Source organism: Osmerus eperlanus, chromosome 17 (genome assembly GCF_963692335.1).
Source record: "Osmerus eperlanus chromosome 17, fOsmEpe2.1, whole genome shotgun sequence".
NCBI classification, from domain to species: Eukaryota; Metazoa; Chordata; class Actinopteri; order Osmeriformes; family Osmeridae; genus Osmerus; species Osmerus eperlanus.
The window spans coordinates 5722569-5746280 of record NC_085034.1 but is presented as its reverse complement, the minus strand read 5'-3'; the positions used below and the strand labels follow the sequence as shown (position 1 = coordinate 5746280).

At 42.8% G+C, this 23712-nt stretch overlaps 1 protein-coding gene across 1 annotated transcript in view; it reads right to left on the bottom strand.

The window, feature by feature from the left end:
- syt1a (synaptotagmin Ia) overlaps positions 1-23712 on the bottom strand; it is a 131774-nt gene that overhangs the window by 86907 nt on the left and 21155 nt on the right. Inside the window, exon 2 of the mRNA XM_062482922.1 lies at positions 3626-3683. The gene's annotated coding sequence lies outside the window, so the exon portion shown is untranslated. The remainder of the gene's footprint in view (positions 1-3625; positions 3684-23712) is intronic.

Genomic DNA, 23712 nt, shown 5'->3' with positions numbered 1-23712 from the left:
TGAAGGGGGATGAGGTACCTTGGAGGGAGTACTGATTAGTGTGGAAATTGGTCGTCCTCGTTAGCCACCATTATATTCTGAGCCTACTCACTGACAACAAGAACAACGACCACGGTTGATGAGTACATCCTCTTTCTCTCCCCCTCCCCTCTATCTTTGTCTGTCTGTTGCTCCCTCACTCTTTCTCCATGTCTGTCTCTCTCTCTCTTCCTGTGTCTCTCTCTCTTTCTGTCTCTCATCAGTGTGCCAAGCCCATTGCATAATTTTGCATCATTTAGATGATACTCAAGCTGACAATCATTTGCAATAGATTCCATTAACATCTTATTCGGTTATGCACCTTGCTTAGGAACATGAAATAACTATAAAAAAGAAGGTTGAGTAATAAAGTGAACTTCACTACTTTTTTCAGTAAATAATTTTACCCCAATGAGTAAACATTTAACTGACACTGTATCTACTTTTGGCTTTTAGCTGAACAGACACTATTAGTTGAACAGTATCCATGAAAAGTCTCATTAAAACTTTGCCCCCTAAAAATCTTGCTAAATTTCCCCCATAAACACATTAGGTATTCAATTTCAGTTTACGGAGGGAGCGGGGAAACATCAAACCTTGGTTATTAAAGAACAATTACTTACTTTTTACTCGCCAGAAAATGGAAGCACAGAGAGTAGATGTGAAATTACGTCGGGTATCAACCCTTCCCGTATCTGAAGAATGAACACTGATGGATAAAAGAAATTAGGGAGGAAATGAAATAGTATAATAGCGAGATTAAAAGAGGAACATAGAGCTCAGCCTTTCCCATCGGTTTGGAGACGCAACTGAATAATAACCTTGACAGTGGAAAATGAAAATCTGTCACTGGTGGCCAGACCCAAAGATTGACTGAGAGAGGCCTGTCTGAAACAGGTTTACTCTAAAAGCCTTTTCTGAGGGCCATAATGGACTCTGGAGTGGTATATAGATTATAGCACCCATGACTAGGGCTTAACCCTGTCCAAGTAACCCCAAAAAGGTTCTCCTCCTGTCCACTATTGCAAGCCACTGTGTGGGGTAAAAACACTTTCCAAAAGTCCAACTTCTCTCAAAAGACTTTCCACACATTTTCCAAAACGATTCTCATCCCTAGTTCTAAAAACCTAAATGCAGCGAGCTTTGCTGTTGTGGTGCCTCCCGATTTTAAACGAGGAAACTAAATGTGGTGAGAATCGGTCTGTGTGAAACCTCGCCGCTGTTGCATAGCTGCTTTGCATTACATGACGATGCCGTCTCCTCACACTTATCTTCTGCCCACTCAGTCTCTCCGTGGGAGACCTGGCGAAGCGCTGACTGAATGAGATGCCTGTCAATCTCCCCCAACCAGCTGTGAGCCGTCAACCAGATGACGAGAGCAACATACAGATTTATCGCTCTATGTGAGCAAGCACTGTGAAGTTATTACCGAGGATCACATGACAACATCGCATCCAGCTCTAGTCATGTCAGGCCTGTCAACTGGCTCAATCCCAGTAATCCCAGACGGCGGACATGCATCAATGCTAATCTGGAAGATGAATATCCCGGTGCTCACACTGCAAACCCTCGACGTCCTGAGGGAAACTGAACAAATGAACACATAGATGAATCTGTGGCGAGTGGTGAAATCCTCCCCAGGTTATTGCTAAAGGGACAGAGGGCGACAATCAATGCACGATCAATGGTCTGACCTTGAGGGCCTCAGAGTGATGTGAGACTGTGAGATGATTGACTCTGTTTAAGAGCTCAGAACCGCTACTCTGTTACTCGCATCTAGCCTGTCTCATCCTGTACTTATGCACTTCATAGATCCTGATTGTGCATCTGCTCATCATATGTATGCACTTTATTCCAGAAAACAATTTTCTGTTAGGAGTATTTGGAGGTGTGATTTCTCATTTAGGGTCAGTAAAGTTAAGTACAGAATACGGAAAGCGACTTGACAAAGACGTGTGTGGTGGTGTGTTTTAAGTGTGCGTGTGTATAGAAGTGTAAAATCTTCCCCTGCTCAAACATGCAAGCATGACAAAAATGGATCACGGGCCAACTGTAAGGCTCGAGTGGTGATGAATTTGCTAGCTAACAAGATGAGGCTGAGGGTTCTGGCAACAGGGGAGACAGTACCTGGGGGGGGGGGGGGGTTCAACTTCAGCGATGTGCACTGAGGTCGTGTTGGGACGCACATAGTGCATCAATCACAGGTGACAGTTGGGACAGATGCGGGGAGCTTCATTCATCACGAGAGGCGGCCCCGCCCATGTCAAATGATCCAGCTTTAATTACTTATCTCCAAACAGCCATTTCTTCAAAAGCAGCCGCCAGCCACACTGCTCAGAGCTACTCTACTGTGAAGACCAAGGGGTACTGGAGACTTCACACCTCAGATTTCACTGCCCTCTATTGGTAACGACCAGACCTGTCCTGGAACACCTTACATTTACATGTAGTCATTTAGCAGACGCTCTTATCCAGAGCGACTTACAGTAAGTACAGGGACATTCTCCCCGAGGCAAGTAGGGTGAAGTGCCTTGCCCAAGGACACAACGTCATTTTGTACGGCCGGGAATCGAACCAGCAACCTTCTGATTATAAGCCTGACTCCTTACCTGCTCAGCCATCTGACCCCCCCCCCCCCCCCCCCCACCGTCTGCTCCGAAAAAATATACGGTTGAAGGAACCCTGTATTTAGCAGATGCCAACATTCAAAGTGAGGTACAGGGTGAATTTGAACCTGGGACCACGGGATCCGCAATTAAATACTCTGCCTCTGAACTATACTGAAGATGTTTTTGGTTTTATGATTTTTGGAACCGGGTACACACAGTTGAACCATGACACATCAAACTTCCAACCCTGTCTCAACTATTAGAGCAGTAAGGACACGGCATGCCTCTCTCCTCCTGTCTGGTCTTGATCATGTACAGCTTTCTCACAGCTGACTCCACTCCATTGGATTAACACACAGCTCCTTTGGGCTACTGGCGTCTGTGTCCATGCTGGAGTCTCAGTGGTGAATATTAGATTGCACGCCTCCAGATCTCATTAAAGGAAGCAACAGGACAACGTCTGCATCCCAAATGAGAGCACAGGCCATCAGGCGTTCTCCCTCCCTGTGCGCATTGGCTGATTTGATTGATCGTGTGTGCGTTTGCAACCTTGCAATCACTGGGGATGTGAGCTCCAGTGGAAGTTGCTTTTCGCTGCCACTGAGTCAAGCTCAAAGTTAAGTGATATATGTTTTTAACTGTACTGGGCACAACACATGCATGTCCTGTAGGCCTAGGTACTGATTCAGACATTCATGTATGCTCAGGTTGCACTACATTTGTATTAATGTAGCAGATACTTGTATCGAAAGTGACATATGAGCAGTGCATAATACTGTAGTATTAGTACAGCAAGAAATCTAGGACCAGAAATGCACATCTCTAACAGCAATTCAGTGGTTACTGCCGAGAAACGATCCATATTTTTTAAGAGGATCTTTTCAACAGTAGATTCACCTCTACAATCATACATAAATGTAATGAAAGGACAACGATAAGTGAATGTGTACATGGGATATTTACAATCACTCAGATTTAAGATAGACTGAGACACTTACGATGTCTTCAGCAAGTGTCCAATAGGTGTACCTCGTCTTTCTTCTCAATGTTGGCTCACTAGAAAAAAGGGAAAGAGAGAGAGATCAAATTGAGAGAGAGAGAGAGAGAGAGAGAGAGAGAGAGAGATAGATAGATAGAGAAACGAGACATATTAGATATGACAAGCATGTCCTTACACAGACTACAATACAAAACAAAAAAGCCTTAGGCCACCCATAAAGCACAGGAGGGTAGGGTGCGAGTGTCCGTCTCAGAGAGAAGAGATCTTCATAAAAGCATTAAAATAGGCCAAGGAAGCATAAAACAAACACATGGCCGAATGCACTGAACCATAACATGACTGCCATCACTCACAAAGCATGGGATAATGCTCTGTATTTTGCCTCGGAACTCAATTTGAAATAGTACAGTATAAGCTTGGTTCAAGATGTGTAGTGTGGCAATTTGTGAACTGGATCCCTTTGATAATAGAACCCAGACTCCCATAAACCAAACCAAAACGTGACTTAATAAGAACATCCAATTAGTGCGTGTTTTGAATAACAGTTTAGATGTAGCCGGGGGTCAAATGTACACAGTGGGCCAAAAATACATTAATTACACAGCACTTCCCAAAAATATGAGTCGATTCTGAAGTGAAGATTAAATTACTCACTCTGAATGTCCACATCCGGACCTACGTAAGGATGTACACACGAAATGTGCTAAATAATTAGGCTAGCACTCCAGAGGCCGTGTGCAATAGACGGCTATTTTATAATTAAGCCAAGATCGGGGATGCTTAACTTGTGCAAAAGCACGCATCTCAACGCAAGAAACGCATGCTGAACACACAGACGCTCGCGCGCACACAAACACAAAAATACTATTTAATTTTCAATTATTTTAGGCCAAACTGGACAAGGCTAACTAACGGATTGATGATACGAACAAGCGAACACGAGTAGCCTACTACTTCCGCAAAACACACCTGCAGTCAATATTAATGTCAGTATCCATGCTGAAAAATATTGTAAAAAGGTTGACAACTTTTTTTTTGCAACTTCCCGTATACTTTGAGACAATAACTCAAAATAAATGTTGCTATGTTTTGTTTATTCGACAACAATGCAACAAAGACCAACCTCTAATTCAATTATGCTCGATATTGTGTTTGTATTCGTCTAAGCAGCCCCATTCAGAACGTGCATTGGTAGAGCTATCAAGACTGATCTACTACATGTTGCAAAACGAAGGCACGTTTTCTTCAGAATACAAACCAGCAAAATATAACCAGGTCCTACTGTAAACCTTATCCCTATTCACACAAATCTGTTTCGTAAAATCTTTGAAATCCCATCGAAAATCCTATATCACCCACCTCCTAAATCCACGTTTGTTTCGATTCCAGAAAAAGAGGTCCACACATCGGGCAACACACTGCCGATTAGGCTTTAGTCCGGTCCGTGCTTTTCTTTACAACTGTCATAAACCACCTACATCACAAGAGCTGTGCAGTGCTACCGGTTGTGAAACGATCAAACATTACAAACAACGTCGGTAAAATATAGCTTAAACCATGGCTTCTATTATTTTTTTTTACAATTATTTTTCTGTCCTGTTTTCCGAAAACGGTAACTCCAGGGAGTTCAGCACTATATTAAGTGGAGAGCGACATTACGTTTTGACAAGGAAATAATTGATTTGCCTTTGTCCAGACAATAGGGGAGTCACTGTATTATTGATTACGTAATTCCTAACAAAAAGTTAGCATTTGCTAAATGTAAATGAAACATAATGAGAAACATAATTTGCACATACGTTGTATTGTACAGTATCACACAACTGTGATACTCATACTTATAGTAAGCTAACCTATTATTTTACCCTTCTTACGTCAGGCATAGGCTACGTAAATTGATTGAAAAGTGACTTCAGAGAAAGCAACTGTCACAGTGCTCAAACTGTGAATATAAGGTCATGCCAAACTCTCCCTTTTCCGTTATCTGACTGAATGCATTATTTGCAAAAATGGTAAAGTCACAGAATTCCACGTGCCTTTCGCACCATCCAGAACATGCTTGTGCCAGGCAGTACTGGTATTGGAAGTGTCTAGACTGGAACCAGTCAATTGTCTGTAGGTAAGTCATAGAGCCATCTTCTTAGAATGTCCTCAGATGTCCCCATGAATATAGGTTACACAGTACTTCGCACACAATGTACGTAATGGCGCCATTATACCATTACATGACTGGAGACATTTTCACTGCTTATATTAATGGGATCAAATAATCTAATCAGGATCTCTAGGTGGAGCAAACAAATACTATTTTACAGTAAAAGCAAACATCTATTTTAGTGTAACTAAGCATAACTAAACTCCAAATTTCAATTTTTTGAGGTTTAAGAATTAAGACCATTAATGGTGGCGTTAATTCCAAGAAATATTTTCAAAGGTGTTTGATTTCTTGGAGGTAATCAAATACATTTATGGTAAAGTCAAGTTTTTAGAATGACAATGAAAAGAGCTTGAGTCTGCCTGTAACGTCAAGGTTAGTGGGTGTGCACTTGTGCAATTGAACTTGCATTGTAATAGTATTGTTTAGTTGAGTGGTACTAGCTATTGTGGTTGGCGCCAGGCAAATCCAAGTGTCCAGACAGTGAACTTGGTCAGTGTTGGAAAGGGAAAGGGCATGTGTCTGATCACATCTGGTGACCGGCCACTGCACTGACACACAGTACTGTAGCGGCGGCTGTTAAATTATTTTGGAGTCTCTCATAATTGGCTCCACCATAATGTGAGAAAGGGTGTGAAGAGAAAGAAACATGGCACCTACCAGGACAGGAAGACTGGGGTATCGTCAGAAGGCCTATGTGAGATCCCTCTGACAGTCCAGTTCTCTTAAGGCAAGGAGGTGTTGGAGGTGATTAACAATTTAAGAAGCTCTACCTATCATTGAACCTTATTTTTGTTCCACTAACTTGTTCCTGAACTTTGGAAGTTCTTTTGCAGATAATTTTGTATTATTTCTTCAAGAAAACTTCTTCACTACAAATCAGAGCAGCTGAATTCGAAAGATAACGTTTTGGTTTTTTAATTCATGTTGAAAGACAGACAAAAGCAGCTACTGAATAATGTATATTACAATCAGTGCATATCAGTAACGGAAAGTCTACAATGAGCCAATAACCCCTTTTCCTGGTCCTGGGAAAGCAGTAAACAGTCGTTAATAGGCAGCTGATAGTCAGTGGGAGAGCTCAAAAGATTTCCCTTCAGGCATTGCCCATGGGGATGTAAAACCTCAGAATAGCAATGAAATGCCCAGGGACCCGAGGCTCGTTGGCATTCACCAACATCACACTTCCATCATTCTGACGAAACATGCCGCAAGATAATGTCTAATTCAAGGGTGCAATGTTTAAAAATAGACACTGTGAGGAGTGTGTGAAGCCAGGGACCCACAGCCAAACCCCACATTGGCCTTTTAGGGGATTGTGATCAGTTGGATGATTCATAGCTGAATGGTACACTCAACAACTGGCACGAAAGATGAATCTATCTTTTACGTTCAGCAGGGGTCAAAGTTCAGTGAGCGGTTACGGCTTCTGCTAGCCCCGGGGATAGTTCTGTGTGAATCATGGTGGGGAACCGGGTAGTACCGCACCAACAACAAGATCGGTTCTGATGCTTAGTTAGAGGAACAACAACCTGGGAACCTATGTGCAGTGTATCACGTCAGCAGGCTCTCTGTCTCCATCTCTCCAGTTAAGGAGGCCTCTCACTAGGGAATTAATGGCCCTCGGTTTGGTCTCATAAGTGAACTGCTGGTGCATTGTCACCCTAATGGCTCACATGTTCATCGGATCAGCTCAATTATCAGCCATTTGCATCCACACCCCCACACTTAATCGACAAGTGGTCTGTGGGCCACTCCAGATGTAGTGTGGGTAGGACAGTATGGAAATAAAGATCTTACAAGAATACATTTATATTCTTACCTGCTACTCAGACATTAACATGGAGGGATGGAAATGGTTCCATCAGCTCTTAATTCGAACATCTACAGGGGATGATCAAAGACGTTTCACACAATCCGTGGCTCTTCAGGAAGAATAGGAACCAGAGACAGACATTTCTACAAGTGTCCCATGCCTGGGCTCCACACATAATGAGCTATGGGATCGTGACAGACAGAACGCAATTAGTAGAGTCAACATTGTCTACATCTAACAAGCAAAAATTTGCCCACACACGTTTTCTCTCACTGGATCCCCAAAGAGACTCAGAGAGAGAGTATGAGAGTAAAATGAATGGCACTGGTGTTTCTATGACACTGGACCAACAAAATCAGACCAAGCCCGGATTAATTTCTCTGATTGGCTGGGGCTTGGTGTTCACAACTGACAGATTCCCTGTGGCTAGAACCTTCCGTCTCTCCCTCCATCAGCTGGACTTGCTCACTCAGCCCAATGTGGGGTCCGGAGGGCTTCCAACCAAGACACAAACAAGCAAGATGTTACTGTAAGAGATTGCAACATTTTCACATTGTCCCACACCAATTGTGAATGATTATACTGTATTCAAAAACAAAGTTGTTGTTTTCCAGCCTTGTAATGGGTTTTGAATGGTGTACACTTAAATAAGTTGACCTTGAGGCGTGAGCTCCAATTTGAGAGCATAAGCATAAAGGTTCACCTAATCAAATGTTTTCCATAGCTGACTTCTCAACCTTACTGTACTGTACGTCTATGCAAAAATAAACGTTCTGAATTCTCCATACCCATTTGAAGCATGCCTGACCAAGCTTTGATGAGAAGCTATGTGCATAACCTTTGAGCACCCCTTTCAACATGCAACCACGCCTTTCATGTCACTAATTAAATGTCATTGGCAAGCACAGAGGGATACGGCACTTTAATGTTTGAGCAGATATGCAGAGCTTCAAGCCTGTATTCTTCAATTACACCTATGAAAGACTGTTCCCATTATATCTTGACACACCTTCAATATTCAACTTACTGTTTGTTCTGATGCAAGGAATGTTCAAGGTTTATAAGAAACTTTATGTAATTTGTTGGTTTGTGGTTTTACAGCAAGACCTCTACCCTCCTTTGACATGCAATTAAGGATCACATATGTTACATTAGTATATCCACTGTTGACGTTTAATAGCCTTGTCATAGAAAAGGTTATTGGCACTGTGTGAGCTGTATTTCTGTCCTGACAGAAATAATGTCCCCACCGCTTCGTAAAATCAATGTTTAGGAGTCTTAAAGGCGGCTGCTGGTGGAATCATGTCTTCCATGGCTTGCAGATGGAATAGGAATCAAGGGAGCAGTTGAGGAGTTACTGAGCTGTACAATGACCCAGTACTGTTATGCAGACATTAAGTATAGGTAAAGCTTGAATTATGTTGCCTACAGCATTATATGACATGTTAAATAGCAACTACCAAAGTCTGGACAACAAAATAAAAAATGAGGTTGACCTGCAGGTCAATTCTCTAGTGGAGTTGTCCACATTGCTAGAGCTTGGCCACTAACTGGTTCCGTATTACAGCCAATGGGATTGCTAGCATCATTACAGAGGAAAACAGAGTCTCGGTCGAACCTCCAAGTTCCCCTCTCTACTTCATAATCCATGGCTAATTACCCCAGACATCAACGAGAGAGGAGGTAGTGTTGGGGTGGAGAAGGAGAAGGGAGAGTGCATCAGTGGGAGGTCTTGCAGGTTGGACGTCCTTTAGGCTCACTAAGGCACTGGCAGACTCACCGGTGACTGTGCGGTTCAAGCAAGCATGGAGAGGGATGGAAAATACAAGCCAAAATACAGTATCAGTCAACATCATAAACACTCTGAAATCATTTCAATATTTACAATAACATTCAACTAACTATAAATACTAACTCTCAATTATGGGATAAAAGAATATTAGGCTTCACTTGTTCCCACACCAAATCAATGTCCCAAAACAAACACACACAATACATTAACCAACCTGAGCGGTGAGGGAATCGGGCTAGTAATCCGAAGGTTGCCAGTTCGATTCCCGGTCATGCCAACTGACGTTGTGTCCTTGGGCAAGGCACTTCACCCTACTTGCCTCGGGGGAATGTCCCTGTACTTACTGTAAGTCGCTCTGGATAAGAGCGTCTGCTAAATGACTAAATGTAAATGTAAATGTAAATTAAATAATTACTCCAGGTCTGCCACAAAGTTAAACACCTACAACAGAGAGGAACAGCTGTCAATCCAGCTGTGTGGCAACTCTGCTTCCAGTATCAATTAATCTCCTCCCAGCAGTTTTCTCATTGATGCACCCTTATGTGCACAATACCCATATGCAATAATGAAAGAACATTAACACACAGGGGAGTGCCGTCCAATATTGATCTTGTATCTCAATATCAATTTAATAAAAACCAGAGAGGACCAGACACAATGGTGTCCGCTATTTAGGGTTAGCAACACAGGTCCAATATCCGGAATAGAGATATTACCCACTAAGAGAGAATAAAGCTTTTCAGTATCTGAAAATCTAGTCTTTTCCTTAGAAAGGCCAGGCAGAATCGCTTACATTTTTCACTTCCCCCTAAAGCCAGAGCAAAGTTCACATTTTAGATGCCTTGAGAGGATGTTTGATCAGTGGAATATAAAAATGAGACTGAATTAATTTAGTAGAAGGAAGCCACTAGACTGCCTCAAACCAGACAATAATGATCAGACCTCTATTCTGCCAATCCTTTCATAGAGATACTGTAGCATTTCAATGAGGGCTTAATGATTCCACTGTCCTGCCAAGTCACCCTTACAATTTCAATGGGTTTGAGAATGAAATGCTCTCGCAATCAAGGTCATTTGCAACTTGACAATTTGTTCATCTGCTGTTCAGAAAGACTGGCATGTGCCTGTATTTGCATCTAGTGTTGACATGACGCATTTGCCCTTCCACATCATCCAGGACGAGTCCATAATCATGGGAACAGAGGGACTTGTTTTGATCCTGCTGACGCGCAGACTGGTTATTGGTGGAGCTGAAAACATGGCTGCCAAAATCCTGCGGAATTGATGTCACAATGAGAGGACTAAGGCTAACGCCACGCAGGAAGCTGAGACTGCTGGTACCGCCCTTTGAATTCTGGAAGAGGACTATCACTCACCAACAGTGCATGCTGATGACACGTGATCATCTCTGCATCTGGCATATGTAAAGTTGCACACCTCCTAAAATGTGTCCTTGATCAAGACCAAATCACTGATACATCATCACCTCTGGAGACGCTCTGTGCTAGTTTTTTTGTTCTAAATTAAGACTTTTGTTAAATTATAATTCATAGGAGCCTTAACAAGAGCCTAATTACTTTTACTCTGTTACTGGCGTTTTTGTGTACTCTGCAGGCTAAACAGACATAGAAGAAAAAAGCAATAACGTATTAATACAGAGGAGAGCCATGAATGGTTTGGCCAAATTCAATTCTACACATCAATTCAAGGCTGGAGTTTATTGAAAGCGGCAGGATAATTAAATGCTAGCAAAGCTTAACATTTTTTGACTTATTTTTTTGCAGCTCCGTCTTTCTGTGTATTGGTTCTGTAAAAACGGGTTGTGTCCCATAGAAGCATTCTGTCACTCATGATCCTTTGCAAATGCCTGGCCCAGCCTGTCAGTCACTCGCAGCTGACATCGAAACACATGGATAATCACACAGCTACAGGCGGGGATAAAAAACCAGAGGCGGCCCGGTTGGCTGAGTCTAGAACGAGGACACTGCCTGGAACCCTCACTGATGTCATCGGACTTAATTGAATGACATTTAACAATAAATATATATTTTTTGGTCCATTTATGATGAGTGGATGACACAGACGATCATAGATGTGAACGAAAAATGGACTATAAAATGGGGATTCTCAAATGGGATTTGTCAATTTGATTATTCAGAAGGATATAAGGATATCCTTGGTTTCCACTCGGATGTTCCTGTACGATTTACAGACTTTTCCCCACTGCACAGGGAGGTGGTGAAACAAATGGTTTGATCAGCAAAACTTAAACCCCTCAAATCGAATCTGAATCCTGGTTAAACATAAATATTTGGTTTGATCTCAAGCTCGAAGTAGCTCTACGAGAAAGAGAAAAGGGAAACATGATTGATCAGAAGAGACCCAGATAACTACCCTGCACTGAGGTATCAAACCTGACGCTGGATTCACCTGACAGAACCAACAGACTGTAACTGAAGTTTTTGAGATTTGGGATTATATTTGGAATCAGATATGATGTTTAAAAAAAATGCACCCGGTTGAAGTGATGTTTTATGGTTCACATTGTTTGTGCTATTTCACCAATACCAAAATCAGGAGCTTTCAATAGTAGGTTATTATATTGATTAAGTGAGCAGACAAAATATGTTGTTTTTATTATGGCTTTGTGTGTGTGTGTGTGTGTGTGCATGTGCATGTGTGTGTATTATTGTGCAAAGGAGGCAGAGAGAGAGATGGAGAGAGAGTGAATGACAGACTGATTAAGAAAGAAAGGAAGAATAAAGTTATGTATAAAGAAGCAGACTATTTGTATCCTTAAGCAAGCTTTCAATCAAGTAATAGCACCGCCCCCCCCCCCCCCCCCCCCCATGAATAGGAAACACAAGCTGGCAGGCCATAGCCACCCGCTCCTGTTGTTTGACCTTGACGGATGAACAAGGGTTTGTCCCTGCATGGCAACATCCACCACCAGCCTCACTGCTGTGCTGGTGCAGAGCATACAGTACTCATCATGACATCGGACAGAACTAGCCGGATCTAGACATCCAAGTGTATGTACAATCATGGTGCCTAAGAAGCCTGAAGGCCCATCTTATGTAACAGCGGCTTTGAAGAGTTGAAAGGTAAGCAGACTTAGCGTGAAGCATAGCGTGAAGCTCGGGACAGTATATTCGAAAAGACAACCATGACCATGTGCTATAAATGGCATTGATCCTTGTTACTTACATCTACATTTATTAATTTAGCAGATGCTTTTATCCAAAGCGACTTCCAAGAGAGAGCTTTACAAAAGTGCATAGGTCACTGATCATAACAACAAGATAGCCCCAAAACATTGCGGGTATCCAAACATGGTTACTTGTTACACTACTGGTTTCGATGACCCACTTTTGGTAAACCAAACTTCAATAATGAGAAGAGAAGTATTTCTTAGCATTATTTGAACTTCCCCAGGCATCCTGGATAAGCTGGTGAAAGCAAATGCTCTTAGAAAAACTCTCGACCCCTGGTTTAAATCCAGGGTAAGTATGTGTAAATCTACCTTTGTTGGCTAATCAAACAGATCAGCATTAATCCATCTGAAGCAAATTGCTACTGGAGTTCAACAGTGTATCAGTGAATGAGCTCATCACATGGGCTATCTTTCTTGTTGATTGATTAGAATGTCACTCTCCTCTGAGGAGCGCTGCTTGGATTTGATCCGGACGCAATCATCTCTGAAAGCTCATTTGAGATGACTGACAGTACTCAAAACCTGCACTTTGGATAATCGAGCAATCAAATTGCATTATTTGCCATCAGCAGGTGCAAGCAATGATCATGTCGCATTTTGCATTGATGCTAATTTAAATCATACTTGGCTGGTTCCCTCTGTAAGTCTTAGCTGATCTCAGTATTTTGCAATGAGAGTGTATTCTTTATACTTACATTTTGTGTCAAGATCATGTTGAAATCTATCATTTTGATGATGCTGATTCCAGGCAGTGCTACCCTCAGTGGCAACCATGAAGCCATCTTTAGCCATTTGAAGATTTTATTTTAAATTCTACACCAGTGATTTGTTTTTCATACTGAACTCAATATTCAAGCAATATCTTCTGTTGATTAAGTGGAAATTTACCTGATTAAGTTAATAGAATAAATGGACAGCAGCAGGAACACTGTAGATGTGAGTAAGAAGAACATTATTTCCCAATAGATTTGACAGTTGATAGAATCAAAATTCAGTTGATTCAATTTCAGTTAATAAAACAGTCTGCTGCAGCGAAATGTTGTGGTCAACAGAATCAAAGCCCGGTTAATTGAATCCAGTTCCAATGGAACTCGGCAGTAGCCAAAACAGATCATTGACGTAAATTCTGTGATTAAAATGAGTGATAGACAGTCCAGATCCAAATTAGTAAGTAACCTGTGATCTGACGGACATGGATACAGTAATCTGTGTTTTTGCCCAAAAAACAAGATGGAGGGCAATAATAAATGCACTGTAAATATGGTTCAGCTGCTTTTACTTTCTTCTGAGCTGAGAGGCTGACCTTTCTGATGTTAATACAGAGGGCTCAGTCTTCCTCTTTGGCTACAGATGGCACATGAATAGCACTTTTGGAGGAAAAAACCCCATCAAGCGTGACTGTCTTTGAAAAGCTTTGAATGGTGACTTCACAAGAGCGGTTATGGTTACTAGGCAACACTCGTTTGTGTGACAGGGTGAGGGATGGAAGGTATGGAGCTCTGTACTTCACTCCAAGTCAAGACTTTGACCTCATTGGGAACAGCAGGCAAACAAGCTAAACAAACAGTATACAATGACAAGAGACTGAAATATGGCACGCTTGTTACCTCTAAACAGCAAATAGTTATTTAGGCATTCATGTTTCCAAGCAAAAAAACATTATACTTAAACTAAGTACAAAATGATTATATATTACATTTGGCAATATGTATGTGAATGTACAAAAACAAACATTTTAAGTACTGTTAGTGTAAAAAAATGCAAATATAATGATAATGGCCGGGTTTCCCAGATTCGTTAAGAAGCTCTTAACGCTATGAGCTTCTTAGGAGCGTTCTAAGAGCGTTCTAGAGCGTTCTTAGAACGTTCTTAACAAATCTGGGAAACCCTGCCAATGTATACATGCTCTCATTTAATACATTAAAATGTGATTTAAGTACACAATTGTTCTTCTTTGTTAATGTCCTCTTCATAAAAAGTAAGTGCTTCATTAGTACCAGAACCCCCAGTATGAATCACCAGTTTTCAGAATTTTTCCAAAGGAAAACAGTTGCAATAGTACCTATATTTTTGTGGCAGTGCACTCAAGTGAAACTAGGAGAAGGATAAAAGATTGCCTTTCTTCAAAATACCTTGAATTGATTGTTCAATCTGCCATCGCATAAAGAGAAAAACTACTTTTGCATTTAGACGTCCACTGCTGTTGTTTGGTTTCACGCTATCTCTGGCATTTCATTACTGACAGAAATGCTTTTTCTTACAGTTCGTCGACTTTGATATGAACCTTATATACAGAAGAGGTGATTTGAGAGGTGTGGAGATATGAGGCAACAGGCCTGAGAGGCACAGGGGAGAAAATAAACTATTTCACACAGCTGTTGTGTTTACTGTAGGCAGGAGTGTCCATGTGTCCTTACTATAATAAGGGTATAATACCTGCCTCACAACCTTTCCGTTTCTCTAAACTGAAGAAGATTGTTATTTCCTACTGCCACATACCCTCATACTGGTCATCAGAGAAAAATAATAGAATAAACAATAGAAATAAAATATACACATGATGAAAACTAAAAAGGTGAAACTTTAATCCTTTCCATTCATTTACCACAGGATCATTTTTGACATGAGTTTAGTAATCAGATAGAGATCCTCTTGGATGCAGGAACACACATACGTACAAAGTACATGATCTTGGAGGCCCTTAGATTAGGTTTTAATCAGGTTTATTTAACGCACTCACGGCTGCAGTCAGACCTCTTGCTGGCACCAGAGGACTACGGGATTGAATTAGTCTCACAGACCAGGGGCTGATTGGAGCTGGTTGGGGATAGTGACTCGTTGACCGTGTCCTAGATGGTCCGGGAGGAGAAAACCGAAAGCACAGGTACAATATGGTCCCAGATTCACCTGGACCGGAACGGCAGTGGCAGAAAAGTCACGTTCTATCGTTTCGTCAGCACCCTTTAGCTTGATGAGTGCTGAAATGTATATGGCGCCCTTTGTGGCTAAATGGCATGTCCTAAAACACCTGATGTTAGACAGCACCTGACCATGGACAGAATTACTAGGGTTAGGGTTAGTAGCTCTGCTACTGGCTTGTCAAATGCACAGTCACAGGCAAAGTTTTGTAGATTGTAAGTAGGGACTGACACAACAACCCTCAGTAGATTGCAGGTGGGGACAAGCGCCACCGCAGATGGATCCGGAGATAACTTGGTCTGCAATGTACTCATTGATGCAAGTGCTACTTTGGGCATGAGCGCAGGCATCTCGGCTCAGAAGGTAATCCACTCGCTTTGTTTCTCTGGGTGATTTCCCCTGGGTATATTAGCAATAGCTAAAATTGGGAGAGTTTGGGAGAAACTTGAAAACCAGCGTTCACTTCTGGAGGAGCAACTCAACAACATTGTATTTGATCATCAACATTATACATGAGTTTGTAGCGCTGTATTGAGCTTGGGAAAAGTTACATTTACATTTAGTCATTTAGCAGACGCTCTTATCCAGAGCGACTTACAGTAAGTACAGGGACATTCCCCCCGAGGCAAGTAGGGTGAAGTGCCTTGCCCAAGGACACAACGTCATTTGACACGGACAGCAATCGAACCAGCAATCTTCTGATTACTAGCCCGATTCTCTAACCGCTCAGCCACCTGACTCCCTTTAAAGTTGCCTTTACAAGCACAGAGAATGGATCAATATCCCTTGTCAGAGGTCTGGAGATGGCTTCATCTTCCCAGGAGAGGCTCACGAAACTGCCACAAGCCCTGCACTCTCTTTTATATTGTGTGTGGGTACAATTTTAATATTTGTCATTTGTTCTTACCCTGAGTTTTCTTGTGCCTGTCAGTCTAATTTCGTCTCCCATTTTGAGACATGTAGTCGGTATTAGGGCTGAGATCTTCTGTGTATGGTCAGGTGCTGTATAATACCCAGTATTTTAAGAGGTGCTTCTTAGCCACACAGGGCTCCATGTGACTTTTAATGTCTTGTCAAACATGATTTCAACTTCTGTGTTTATGTTATTTTATAATAGCTCTTTTTTCTGATAACAGGATAACAGCAGTGTTTAGTCATTACTGTAACTCTTAATAAGTGTGGCATTATTTGAATAACTGAAAATATCTTAGGATGTCTTTTTAACAGATATAGAAGTCTGTTCAGTGTTTGGCACGCGCCCACTCACAACCACACAGACAAGGTTGTCGACACCCGTACACCGGATTCGATTGAAAGACTGACGGAAAATCAACATCTCATATGAGGAGGCCAACTTTCACCCCCAATTTCAATGGCAGTGACCGGGCCATGACGTCAGATACGAGACTTCTGTCAATGCAGGAGAGACTGAATCATCAATGCGAAACAGGGAGGCTGGGGATGTGGTCTGACCTTGGTCATGCAGACAAACCTTCCAAGCTAATGTCACAGAGATGAATGGCAGGTGGTGAGTCATCGGGTTAGAGGCAGACAGGGTCTCAGATCTCTGACTGACATCTTCAAAAGCCAACAGGCGCCAGTGGCTGATAGCTAAAGCGGGCATGACAAGTCGGACAATATTCATATTCATGTTCGATGAAAATGACTATGTGTAAGCCATTCAAATATGTATTTATAGCCATGTATATGAACCAAATACATGCAGTGTATGTATGTAGTATATATACACAGTATATACTATATATATACATATATATACACAGTATATATGTCTTGCAAATAGTTCATATTTGTCTTTTACACATATAAACACTTTTCAATATCTTATAATATACACATATTTAGCCTAGCTGCTTATCACTGTATCATTCAGAAAGGAACTTATCGGTGAAGATTCCCACAGCGACAACCACAGAGGAAGGATAACACCTCAAGAGTGAGTCTGAACAGTCAGCGTTCAGAGGGGTGAACTCTGTCCCACTAAAGAGCTGATTTAAAGGAGAACTCCAGTCGGTGTGATTAATGGCCTGAGTCCTCCATCCCCTCTGTGTGACGCAGTGCCCCTGGCTTAATCAGCTTGTTTTTTTTCAGACAGGGGCGCCTCTGCCGCCTTCCTCATGGCCACAATCCATAATTAACCCTCGTGCTGCCTTCGGGTCACATGACCCAAAGGTTCACAACGAACCATTGTTGTGTTTACCCAATTTCACCCAATACAAAAACAAATAAAAATAATTTTCTTTTAACCATTGCAATGTGGGGGGTCTGAGACAGCCCGACAGTTAAAAGAAAATGCTTCACTTTGTTTTTGTATGAGGTAAATTTGTCGCAATACGACAGTAGGTCACAATGACTGATGGGTCAGAATGACCCGAAGATAACACAAGGGTTAACAGAGCAGAGGGCTGGGGATGAGACACGGAGACACAATCTGAAGATGGAGGGAAGCGCCGGGCCGTCTGAGGAGAGCTGCTGTGTGGTCACATGGGTGCTGTACAGGTCCGAGGCTCCTGTGGGATACGGAGGAGTTGTCTCTGAGAGAGACGGGAACTCAGAGGTTAGCTGCCCTCTCCATGCCACAAAGTACGTTTTCAATACTTTTTAGGAATCTTGCCGTTTGTCCCCAAAAATCCATCCAGGTTCAAACAATCCCAGAGGTGAATAAGTGATTCAGGACTTCATTAAAGTCACATGAAGCCAATCAAAACCGTTAAGACGTCTGATATGAATATGCAGCACGGTGAGTGCTGTCTGCCGACCACACATATTAAATCTGACATTTCAATCAGTCGCTTTTTGGCTTTGTCAAGAGGATGACACCGACCCCCCTCCGGTCAGAGGAACTGAGAGAACTGCAATCCCAAGTCTGTTTCCTATTCCCACTCTCCCCACGCGGCATCAGTATACCTCCAAACCTCTGGTGCTGGAGGCTCAGCTTCACACACACACAGAGAAGGAGGGATTGAAAAGGCACAGCGCACCGTGTTGGGACTCTGCATCTTTCTTTAATTGCATTTAAAGGTTAAAACTGTCAATTGACATAATTAAAAACCGAGTCATGAGGTGTGAGTAGAGAGGAATGTACATGACAACAGTCTAGCAAGATCACGTGTAAAGACGTACATTGAGTTGCATGACTAATGCAAGGAATTCGTGATGACGTCACATACAATTTATTCAATGCGCGGTATTCTTTAACTGCCAAGATTGTACTTGTATGATGACTCACCTGCCAGCCAGCCTACATACTCATTAAAAGCTCACCCCTGGGTCTAAGACCTGCTACAAAGTGGATGCATGCCCCATACTAAAACTACTGGACAGCCTTCTGGGAAATGTAGTTATTACAGCCCTAATTATCCTCCACCATGTGTCACACTTATGACACAGAAATCCCCAACATGTTCAGTATATTTAAGGACATTCCATTTCAAACTGTCAGAGCATGAGGTATAAATGAGAGCAGTGGATAGCACATATCACTCCCTCTGCTACATCCCTCTCTTTCTCTCTCTCTACTTCTTCTTCACTCCTACTGTGATTGTTTGCTCTTCAAACGTGACCGCTACTATTCCAATTGACTCTCCCCTGAGATTGGGCGTTCTGCTACATAAAAAATGTGTTTTGCACACCTTCTCAGCTTGAGTTGTTTGAGTAGCAATTGGGACACAAGCCAGGACTCCCCAGTGTGTGCCTGTGCTCTCATATAACACACCTTGCTATGAGAAGCTTAAGTGGGTCTGTACAATGGGTATGGCCTAGTGCCACCACAGAGATAATGCCCACCAGACTGCACTGCTATGTCCCTCAATGGCCTGCACAGCACATGTGATACTGATGGTCTATCCTCCCTTTCATTTTAGCACATAGTAGGTCAAAAAAACATCTAGACCCTGAATACAGTTCAGTGATTGAAGCCATCCCTGTTGGCAGGTCTACTGTTGACTGCGTATTGTGACTGTATTGTTGATTGATCCGTGGTTGGATCAGATGATCTGTCATATGGGGTTTGTATGCAAAATGGTTTAATTGTTGTTATTATCATACCTAGCGTGTTCCCTATGTTCCTTCGGAAATGGATATCGGATTGGTTCAACTGTGGCATTGTAGCATGCAGACAATCAACGTCAGGCAATCCTTTCATTTTAGGACGCTCAATTTCCACTGTTAATTGGGACTTAATGTCCATAGGAAATGTCAAAATGAAGACGTTAATTTCCCAATGCCACATTACATTCATTATCAATGCATGGTAAACAAAGACTTTGGACGGCTCCAAGCTCAGCCACAGCCCACTACTTCGATACTGATCTTATCACATTTGCATTTCCTGCCGTTTATAAAATGCAATTAGCAGTGTTATGGTGGACCCTCTCCAGGAAAATCACATATTGATTGCTCATTAGGACCTAATGAAAATGTAGCAAGCCACGAACCTGTTTATTTTCATCATGGTTCATGCATATGTGCATGTTTCACTTGTATTCTGTCCTCATGTGAAATGTGGGTCCATGTTCTGGGCAGTTGGGCAGTTCTCTGTGGGAGTTAGGCAGAAGAGCAAGGGAGGGAGGAGCTATTTGGGTGGGTGGGGGAGGGGGGACTCCAGAGCTCACATGATGTTCTGCTCCAGTCCCAGCTGTGGTGCCTGTTACATATGGTGGCCTGTTGAGTGATGTGGACTTGTCTGTGCAGGATAGAGCTTCTGCATTTGTGGACCACTGCCTCTGTGTGTAGTTTGCATCGTGTTTTATTGTGTGTGTATAGTGTATGTATGTGTGTGTATGTGTGTGTGTGTGTTTGTGTGTTTTGTGTGTGTTTGTGACAGCTCACCATGAGCCTATAAGGCAGAACTCACAGGTTTTTGAATTTGGAGTACACCCCATGCTATTTCTGAGAAAGGCTGAGAGACACTTTACACCTTGAGGGAAAGGTTCTGGTATTGAGTGACTGAGTGAAGTGGAAGAGTGCAATCATCCCCCCATCCGACGGTCTAGTTTACTTCAACATGGTCGCTGTTCAGCAGCATGGTCTCCCTCCCCAATCACATGCAATGTAATTTATCTTCCCAGGTTGGACATGGCAAGCCCCTCCCACAGACCTGGGACATTAGCATGTGAAAATACATTGCCTCTGTGGAGAGGGAAGGGGCGTGGATAGTTTGGGGGCGGGGGGGGGGGCGCGGGGGAGGGCTTGGGGGAGGAAGTGTGAAGAGGATGAGCAGTGTGAGCTGAGAAGAGGGAGGAGAGGTGCTTGGAGAGGGTGGTAAAGAGAGAGGGGTGAGGAGAGAGAGGGATGAGTGGTGAGGAGAGAGAGAGGGGTGAGGAGATAGGGAGGGGTGAGGAGAGCGAGAGGGGTGAGGAGATAGGGAGGGGTGAGGAGAGCGAGAGGGGTGAGGAGATAGGGAGGGGTGAGGAGAGAGAGAGGGGTGAGGAGATAGGGAGGGGTGAGGAGAGAGAGAGGGGTGAGGAGATAGGGAGGGGTGAGGAGAGCGAGAGGGTGTGGGAGGCTGGTGTGAGCTGGGGAGCGACATGTACCCGGTGGCGATGCATATTCAACACCCTGTTCTGTGTTGTGTAACCACCTTGTGGCACGGTGCATGTGGACACATACACACACACACACTCACGTCCGTGTGACATCAACAGCAGAACCATTACATACATTGCCGGATGTAGACACCATGACCTTTGTTGTGTTGTGTTTGTTCCGACTCAGAACGTTAACAGTACACCTGAAAATGGCCACGAGACATGTTCACTACATGTCCTACGAGGACGCTGTCGTGAAGATTGGAACTGTTTCTGTGTACAGTAATCTTGTTTGTCGCGTAACCAACTCCTAGAGTTGAGGAGGAGATACTGGTCAAGGATGTTGGTTTGTAGAGTAAGTGACATAATGTACCTTTGAGAAAAGGCCTCACTCATGTTAAGTGAATGGACTTTAAAGCAGAGCACTAACCACTACAGACATGTCAACAATTTCCAAACAAAGTTGTCTGCTGAGTGCAGTTCCACTGTTCTCTTCAATGCTGAAACATCTCAATCTCCCTCTCACCCTGCTCCATCACACAGACACTCTCCACATGTGGCAACTTCACCCTTCAACAGAGATGTGTATAACACATTGTTAAATGAAAACCTATGATTGGCTTATCACAGATGACAGCTTACTACAGCCAGAGGGTCAACTGTTGATCCAAGCTTTCTTACCTTATCTCTTCAAATAAATGTCTTAAAGTTCAGCATTTATGTTCAGTCCTATGACTTTAACATACTACATAATTTCACGTGTAAAAATAGAAACTCGTGGGTAGACAAGTTTTGAAAGAAAATCATTTACAACCACTCAATGCTGATGCTATAATTGGTGTAACTGTTTTCCACTTAGCAGACGCTTTCATTCTAAGTTCATCAAAAAGTCATAAGAAATAGGACCCATAGATCAATACAAAACTGAAGTTGTATCCCCTGGGGGCACTGTGAGTAGAAGCTAATAGGAAGTGGTAACCCAATGAACTACAGTTGAAGCGTTCTATGATTAACCAGGAAACCTAAACTAACGAGGAGACTTAACTCTGCTCACAGCTCAATCCTCTTGAGGGTCTGGCTTCCTGGAAAAAAACAAGAAATAACTGGACTTCTCCCCATGAGAGGAGGACATGAGGATCATGAGAGGAGGATGGAGGAGGATGAGAGATGGGCAAGAGAGGAGGATGAGGAGAGGAGGAAAGGAGGAGAAAATAGAGAAGAGGATATGTTCTCTATACTTGAGGCTCTTAACTTGAGGTGACTGGAATCTATTTCACTTTTATTCTCAGGATAATTCAAAGCACTTGATCTTTATGATCACTCCGAATACCTGTAGAATCATTTAAAAAAAATGGGGAAACAGAACAAAGGTCATGACATTACATACTCATTGCCAGACATACCAAATAAAATAATGAAAAAGTCGAGAAGTTCTCCTTTAATCTGCTCTGTACTTGTGAGGTGGGGAGGAGGAGAAGATTGTGAGTGTGATGGATGGGGGCGATGAAGCAGCCGAAAAAAAAAGTTCAAGGTTGAAACAATGACCAATGAGGCGTCCTCGGAGGAGCTGGCTATGATTGATATGGGTGACAAAGCTGATAGCAGAGGCGACGGGGGAAGGCCAGTATGTGCCGGACTGAAATAACACTTGAGTCCTGAGTAAAGATGGCATCTATTTATTCCAAGGAACTTCATAATATTGGCCCTAGATCCAGGATAAAATGACAACGTCAGGGATATTTCTGAGGTTACATCCTGTACTATAGATTTACGATAAACCGGAAGCAATTTATCACACACTGTTGCAGGAGTTCTCAAGTCAAATGCACTAGCATTTGTTTCATAAAGGTTAATAAATATTTGAGTGAATAATGTATTGTGAATAATGCATTGTATTCAGCCTATTTACACTGTTATCATTTAATTACTTATTTGTATTACTTTGAAAGAAGTTGGGGCTGATTTTAACTACGTCCTAAAAGGCCGCGAGGTCCACAGCCATAACAACATGCCAACATTTGCCCACTACACTGTCATGAAGATGTTAAGCATGTATGTTCTATTACCTTTGTGCCCCCTAGTGTCTGATGACACAGATTCACAAGAACAAAGAAACCAAGGGACATGTGGAGGACAGAGAGAGAGAGCAAGATCGAGGGAGAGAGGCAGAGAGAGAGAGCAAGATCGAGGGAGAGAGGCAGAGAGAGAGAGCAAGATCGAGGGAGAGAGGCAGAGAGAGAGAGAGAGAGAGAGAGAGAGAGAGATATCCAGAAAACTAAAAGTGAAAAAAGAGAAATTGAGGGAGAAATCTAAATCATAAAAAGAGAGATGAGAGGGAGAGAGGTGGGGGCATGCCATGCTCCAGCCGGGCACTGCAGCCGCCGGACGAGCACCCACCAGACAGGCCTCCCGTGGGGCCTAACAGAGAGCAGCACACGGCAGCTGGCAGTGCACGTTTATTACCTATGCATTATTCACGGACAATGGCAATTATCTGTCCGTCATTGGCAGGAAGAGACAAAGAGCTCAGGTGTAAATCTGACACAGTCTCTCTCTCTCTCTCTCTCTCTCTCTCTCATCTCTCTCTCTCTCTCTCTCTCTCTCTCTCTCTCTCTCTCTCTCTCTCTCTCTCTCTCTCTC